At 37.2% G+C, this 7,601-nt stretch overlaps 1 pseudogene across 1 annotated transcript; it reads right to left on the bottom strand.

Moving 5' to 3' along the window:
• Nucleotides 1-5,779: 5,779 nt before the first annotated feature.
• LOC308551336 (putative protein BRICK1 pseudogene) lies at nucleotides 5,780-6,259 on the bottom strand (annotated as a pseudogene). The gene has a single exon. The product of its transcript is annotated as a putative protein BRICK1 pseudogene (transcript).
• Between the last annotated feature and the right edge of the window lie 1,342 nt (nucleotides 6,260-7,601).

Below are 7,601 nucleotides of genomic sequence, written 5' to 3'. Positions count from 1 at the left end.
ATTAATTTATGTATTTATATTGTGGTAAGAATATTTAATATGGGCTCTACTCTCAAAACATTTTTAAGTGTGCAATACAGTATTTGTATTTATGTAGACGATATTGTATATTGGGTCTCTCGAAGTTATTCATCTTGTATGAAATTTTATAAATGTTTATAGGAGCTCCTCATTTCTCCATATGATTTTTTTTTTCTTTTATGAGTTTGACTACTTTAGATACCTCATATAAATGAAATTATGCATTGTTTGTTTTTCTGTGTTTGAATAATTTTATTTAAAGTAATAATCTTAAGGTTCATCCATGTTGTCACAAATGGCAAATTTTTTATAATGATGAATGAAATTTCATTTTATGTATATAGGACATTTTTTATATCCATTAATCTGTTGATGGGCACTAAGGTTATTTCCACAACTTGGCTGTTGTAAACAATGCTGCAGTGAAAATATTTCAAGATCCTTATTTCAATTCTTTTGGTTAAATGCCCAGAAGTAGAATTACTAGATCATATGGTTGTTCTATTTCAAATTTTTTGAAAAACATCTAACTGCTTTTCATAGCCATTGCATCATTTTTTATTCCCGCCAACAATGTACAAGTGTTCCAATTTCTCCATATCTTTGCCAATACCTGTCTGTTTTCTTCGGATAATAGTTATTCTGACATATATGAGATTATATCTTATAGTGGTTTTAATTTTAATTTCCCTGATGATTAGTGATGTTGAGCATATTTTTATATGGTGGTCATTTGTACGTACTCCTTGGGGGGAAAAAAGTCTATTCAGGTTCTTTGACAATTTTTTATTTTTATGTTTTATAGTCAGTCATTTTGCTTTTCATTTTTAATTTTTAAAAATTATTTATTTATTGAGTTAATTGCAGTGCATTGGTTAATAAAATTATATAGGTTTCAGGTGTACAATTGTATAATTATCATCTGTATATTGTATTGTGTGTTCACCACCCAAAGTCAAGTCTTCTGTCATCATTTATCCCCCACCTTTTACCTTCTTCAACCTCCCACAGCCCCCTTCCCTCTGGCAGTCACCATAGTGTTGTCTGTGTCTATGTCTTTGTTTGTTTGTTTGTTTTGCTTAGTTTCTTCACCTTTTTCACCCAATCCCCCAATTTCTTTACCCTCTGACAGCTATCAGTCTGGTTTATGTATCTATGAGTCTATTTCTATTTTGTTAGTTTATTTTGTTCACTAGATTCCACATACAAGTGAAACCATATGGTACTTGTATTTCTCTTTCTGGCTTATTTCATTTAGCTTAATACTCTCCAGGTCCATTGATGGTGTCAAAAAAGGTAAGATTTCCTTCCTTTCTACAGCAGAGTAGTAGTTCATTGTGTGAATGTACCACAGCTTTTTAATTTTTTTTAAAAAATCACAGCTTTTTTATCTACTCATCTACATTGACGGGCAATAAGGCTGCTTCCAAATCTTGGCTATTGTAAGTAATGCTGCAGTGAACATAGGATGCATACATTCTTTCCAATCAGTGTTTCAGGTTTCTGTGGATATATTCCCAGAAGTGGAATCCCTAAGTCATAAAGAATCTCCATTTTTAATTTTTTGAGGTATCTCCATGTTACTTTCCACAGTGGCTGCACCAATCTACATTCCCCACCAACAATGCATGAGCGTTCCCTTTTCTCCACATCCTCACCAATAGTTGCTTGTTGGCTTGTTGATGGTAGCCATTCTGACAGGTGTGAAGTGATACCTCATTGTGGTGTCAATTTGTGACATTGAGCATCTTTTCATAAGTCTACTGAATATATGTATGTCGTCTTTGGAGACATTTCCATTCAGGTCCTTTGCCCATTTTTAAATTGGATAGTTTAGAGGTTTTTTTGGTGTTCAGTTGAATAAGTTCTTTATAAATGTTTTATATTAACCTCTGATAAGATGTATCATTGCTGAATATGTTCTCTCATTCAGTGGGTTGTCTTTTTATTTTGTTGATGGTTTCTGCTGGGGTCCAGCCCCAGGGGTCACCAAAGGTGTGGACAGCATTGGCGAAGAATGAAGGAAGGACATGGAAACAGCGTTCAGAGCATCAGGAGAATCAGCAGCTTTTTTATTGCCTTGTTCCAACTGTATTTATACTATTTGATTTTGTTGCTGGTTAAACAACATGACATCATGCTATGTTCCGGATTCTGTTTTGGCCTTTCACAGTTAATGAATATACCTTCTTATCTGATCTTTTAAAGAATTTACATCTGTTTAGGTATGTTAATTTTTGTCTTACCTACTGTTTTATTTATATTTAGAAAAATATATCTTTATTGATTTCAGAGAGAGGAAAGGAGAGGGAGAGAGAGAGATAGAAACATCAATGATGAGAGAGTCATTGATTGAGCCCACAACCTGGGCATGTGCCCTGACCAGGAATCGAACCCCAATTGCCTGGACCTTAGGTTGACCCTCAACCGCTGAGCCATGCCCGGCTGGGCCAGCTTTCCTTATGTAAAGGTTATGCAAGTCCTAAGTAAGGGTTATGGAGCTTGCGTGTGATTGTTTTTAGCTGTGGTGATTGACCGCCTGTCTGGCACCCAGCCTTAGTCTCTCTGCTTGCACTCCTTGCAGCAGCCCATCCTCATTGTAATATTCTGTGTATTAGAAGGTTTCAGGTGTAGATTGAAATAATCTCTTTCCTAGACTACTCTTTCCTTGTGGGGATTCCCAGAGTTTTCCATTAATATAAACATCCCCCAGTAATACATTCCTCACTGGGAACTCACTGGTGTACTCCCTGTGGATTGCTCTGCGTTGCTGAGTCAGCAGGGACCCAGACCCAGGCCTTTTCCCCAGTGGGGAACTTCCTGTGGTAATGGGCCTAACAAGTCCTAAACTTTCTGCTGACAGTCTGAGTTCCTTATAAGTGGCACAAGATTTTCCAGTACTCCTTGGGGTTTTTACTGAATTATTGTCTTTTCCAGTCCCATCCGACTCCCCTTGCTAGGGAAAAGTTTCCAGCTAGGGCAATGCCCTTTTCTGGTGCAGTGACTTGGGTAAGGGCACAGAGTATTAGAAAGGGGAACAAACATGGGAAGAGGGATATGCCATACACAAAGTCCCATGGAGCATTGGCTGTGCAAATGTCTCCTCCTTGAAGGACCGTGTCAAGCAGCAAGGATGGAACTGCTTCCAGCAGGTTTCCTTTGCTGTGCAAAAACTTTTTAGTTTGATGTAGTTCCATTTGGTTATTTTTTCTTTTGTTTTCCTTATCCCTGAAGATATATCAGAAAAAAATCGCTATGTGAAATGTCCAAAATCTTACTGCCTATCTTTTCTTCTAAGATTTTTATGGTTTTGAGTCTAACATTAACTTACACATATTCTTCTCAAACTATTCAAAAAATTCAAGAAAGAAGACTCCCAAGCTCATTTTACAAGGCCAGCAATATTGTAATCCTAAAACCAGATAATTAGAGGCCAATATCCCTGATGAACATAGAGGCAAAATTTTTCAACAAAGTATTAGCAAACCACATCAGCAATACATTAAAAAGATCATACACCACAACCAAGTGGAATTTATTCCTGAGATGGAAGGTTGGTACAATATTCACCAATCAATAAATGTGATACATAGCATAAACAAAATGAAGGACAAAAATCATATGATCATATCTAGATGCAGAAAAAGCTTCATTATAATGTCTGTACTATTCAAAACAATCTATAGATTCAACACAATTCCTATCAAGATACCAATGGCATATCTCACAGAACTAGAACAAATATTCCAAAAACTTATATGAAAGCACAAAAGACCCTGAATAACCAGGGTCTTGAGAAAGAAAAACAAAGTTGGATATCAAATTATGCTACAAGACCATAGTAATCAGAATATCCTGGTACTGGCATTAAAACAGACATATAGATCAATGGAACAGAACAGAGGTCCTAGAAATAAGCCCATACCTTTATGGTCAATTAATATTTGACAAAGGACGCAAAAGCATACAGTGGGGTAAAGATAGCTGAAACTAGACCACCTTTCTTTGCCCATTTTTTGAATCATGTTAATACATTGAGTTGCAGAAGTTCTTTAGTTATTTGGAAGTTAATCTGTTATCAAATATATAGCATGCAAATATTTTCTTCCATTCTATAAGTTGCCTTTTTCATTCTGTTGATTGTTTCTTTTGCTGTGCAGAAATTTTTAAGTTTGATGTCAAATTTTGATTTTGTTGTCTGTCTTTGGTTCATAACCATGGAATCAATGTCAAACCTAATGTCCTGAAGTTTTTTTTCCTGTGGTTCTTTCTATGAGCTTTGGAGTTGATACCTTATGTTTAAGTCTTCAACCCATTTTAAGGTGATTTTTGTGCATAGTGGAAGATAAGCGTCTAATTTCATTCTTTTTGTGTGAATATCCTCTTTTCCAAGTACTATTTGTCGAAGAGACTATCTTTACTCCATTGTGAACTCTTGGCAACTTTGCTGAATATAAGCTTACTGTATATGTGTGGGTTTATTTCTGGGTTATCAATTCTGTTCCATTGGTTTATGTGTCTGTGTTTATGCCAGTACCATAGTGTTTTAGTTACAACATGCAGAAAAAAAAAAGTTAAAATAGTTACATAAACAATATGGTAGAATAGTCATCTCCAAAAGCCTGTTCTTTCACAGCCATATCAAGCAAAAAAGCAGAAAATGTCAGAAATAACTTTGGAAGATCTCTAGAAAACTTTCAAAGAATTACAGCAACCAGGCAAATGCTGAATCAAGAGAAAGACAACTTAAAAATGTTCTTCACCTTTAAGGAAATCTCTGTCAAAACATTAACAGAACACAAGCTAAAGGAAGAGAGACTTTATTGACCACACGTGACAAAAGTGAATTCTTTCAAAATAATTTGGAAACATCAGTAAATGAATGAATGACTGTAACCTACAAATATTAATAACTGCAAAACCAAGGGTAGATAGAAGATCTGACTTTTAGATACACTGCATTATACTACTAAGTAACCAATTTTGACAAAAGTAAATTACAAAGCATACAAAGAAACAAGGAAATATGATATTCAAAAAAATAAATTGACAGAAACCATACCTGAAAAAATTCAGACCCTAGACTTACTAGACAAACACTTAATTAATTAATTAATTAATTAATTAATTAATTAATTTTCAACACTGTATCTTTTATTGGAGCATAACATAGCTACAAAGCAAGCACTTGGCAAATGTCTGCTGAATGGCAAAATAGTTCCCAGGATAAGTTAGTCAACTCAAAATCCAAATACGGGAGCTCGGACTGGTCAGCCATCTAGGTTTGATTAAGCAGCTACACCTGTAAGTTTTATGTTAGAATAGCAATTCCACACATCATATTTCTGTGGAATAGAAGAGCCTCATCTCTAGCTCCTCTCCCCATCACAATCATAGCAGTCAGATAAAGTTGAGTTTACTAAGGAAATATCAGAGGCAGGCACCCCAAGTGACAGAAAGAAAAATCTGAAAATGTTCCTTCAAGCCAAGTGGAGACCTGGCCTTGACCTCCCCAGAAGGACAAAAAACTGGTGGGATGGCAACAACATTCTCTGGCAGCCACCTTGCCAGGGCATGAGTGTCTCAGCCAGAACTGTCTGCTACCTCCCAATAAATGTAGGGAGGAGACCAAGAATCAATGCAGAGGCAATGAAAGCTGTAAGGAAAGTCTGAGAGAGAGAAAGAGAGAGGTGGGGAGGACCTTAACAAAGAGTCCCAGGATTTTGGCTCTGAGAGCCTCAAATACATTAACAAGTAGTTCTAGAAAATATTACTGAAAAAGTAAAATTACTAGTGTTTTCAAGAGTTCGCCTGGACTTCATCCCACATGCCATACCACACTGCCAGATGAACATGGCAAAGCCCAAAGGCCACATTTTTGAAGAAAGAAAAACGAAAATAAGCCTTGTTACTCTTTAAGGAGAAAAGAAGGAGTCGAAGGCTGCTGGGACCTTTCCCACATAAGCGTGTGTTCTGTAAAGCAACTTCCCAGCAGCAGCCTTGCACAGTTCTAGGTAAGGGTCTCACCTTTTGTCACCCGTGCTTCATTGTATGCTATTCTCCATTCAAGGGCTGTCAATTTCTCATTTAGTGTTGCAAGTCTTGAACAACAAGATGTATCAAATGAGTTGAGAAAGTCCACGATTTTCTTGATGCTGCTGGTGATGACCTCAAAGTACTCTCTGTCTGCTCAGTCCTAGTGAGTTTCCCGCTGCACCAGATCCTCTTCTCCAGCCATGGCTGCCACCTAACCTAGACAAATACTTTATATCAAGAACTTTAAATATGCTCAAAGAGTTAAAGGAAACCACAGGCAAATAACTAAAGCAAACCAAGAGGAATATAAATGAATAATATAAGAATATAGGTAACTAGTAGAAATGATAAAAAGAAACCAAATAGAAATTCTGGAACTGAAAAGTACTGTGACCAAAATGAAACATTTGCCATATATATGGTGAATTTGAGCAGGCAAAAATAGTAAATTTGAGCAGGCAGAGGAAAGTATCAGCACACATAATTTTAGGACAATTGGAACTGTCTACTTTAATAAGCAGAAATAAAAGAAATGAAAAAAAGTCAACAGAGCCTGAAGCATTTGTGGGAAACCATCAAATGAACCAACATAAACATTATAAGTCTCAGAAATAAAAGAGGCAGAAAGAATATTTAAATAAATAATGCTCTAAAATGTATCCATATTGCTATAAAAACAATATTAATATATGGTGATGGAAGGAGACTAGACTGGGTAGTAGTGAACATACAATGGAGCATACAGATGTTGTAGTATAAAATTGTACACCTCAAATTTATATAATGGTATTAACCAATGTTAAACCAATAAATTTAATTTTTAAAAAAATAAAAGTTGAAAACTTCCCACATTTGATGAAATACATGAAAAGATGCCTCTAGGAAGCTCACAAACTCCTTAATTGTATGCTTCATTATCAACAGGACAAGCAATAACAAGTGTTGGAGAGGTTGTGGAGAAAAGGGAACCCTCATTCACTGCTGGTGGGAATGTAGACTGGTACAACCATTACGGGCAACAGTTTGGTGATTCCTCAAAAAATTAAAAAGAGAGGGAGAAACAAGATGGTGCAGCAGGTAACCACCTCCCCGCCATCTCCCACAACCACATCAAAATTGCAACTAAAATACAGAACAACCATCACTCAGAAGAACCTCCTGAAATCCAGCTGAACAGAAGCCCTACAACAGGGAACTGAAAAATCACCTAGACTGGTAGGAGGGGTGGAGACATGAGCCAATAGGGGCTGAATCTCGAAGGTGGGGCCGTGAGCCCACACCTGGTGCTGCGGAGTAAACCCCAGAGGGATATCTCAGTGGCAGAGGTTACCCAGAGCAGGGGAGGGACCCAGTCTCACATTAGGCACCCCAGCCATGGCTCCAGGGCTGGGAAGAGAAATTCCCACAACTTCAGGCTGTGAAAACCAGAGGGGACTGTCACTGAGGGTCCTGAAGGGTACAGGAGCCCCAGGCAGCTCCTCTTAAAAAGGATGTGCACAGACCCACTCAGATGTGCTCCCTCTGAGCCCCAGAACCGGGCAGCA

Source organism: Miniopterus schreibersii (assembly GCF_964146895.1).
Source record: "Miniopterus schreibersii genome assembly, chromosome: X".
Taxonomy (NCBI): domain Eukaryota; kingdom Metazoa; phylum Chordata; class Mammalia; order Chiroptera; family Miniopteridae; genus Miniopterus; species Miniopterus schreibersii.
This window is presented reverse-complemented; position numbering and strand designations above follow the sequence as displayed.